Here is a 394-nt window from a genome sequence, read left to right as displayed (position 1 = left end):
CCGGCCGCCCTCGCCCAGGCAGCCCTGCCAAAGAAACCGCGCCGGCCAGGGGGACATGCCGCCTGTCCCCAAGGGGGACGTGCCACGTGTGCCCGAGCGGGACGTGCCGCCTGTCCCCAGATGGGGTGTGCCGTGTGCCTCCGAGCGGGTGGCACCACGTGCCCTGCAGCGGGATGTGCCGCATGTCCCCGAGCGGGACGTGGAGCAGGAGGTGCCACATGTCCTCGGAAGGGACGTGCCCCGTCCCTTGGGACACCGGCACGGGGGCTGCCGGCCAGCCACGGCGGGGGCAGCTGCTCCCCGGGTGCTGCTGAGGTCCCGTCTGGGGGCACCCAGCATTGGGGCAGGAGGTGCCCCTGCAGCGGGGTGCCCCAAGGTGCTGGGGGTCATGCCG

Source organism: Aptenodytes forsteri, unplaced genomic scaffold, assembly GCF_000699145.1.
Source record: "Aptenodytes forsteri isolate BGI_AS27 unplaced genomic scaffold, ASM69914v1 Scaffold578, whole genome shotgun sequence".
Lineage (NCBI taxonomy): Eukaryota > Metazoa > Chordata > Aves > Sphenisciformes > Spheniscidae > Aptenodytes > Aptenodytes forsteri.
The sequence above is the reverse complement of the archived record's forward strand: the minus strand, read 5'-3'. Positions refer to the sequence as shown.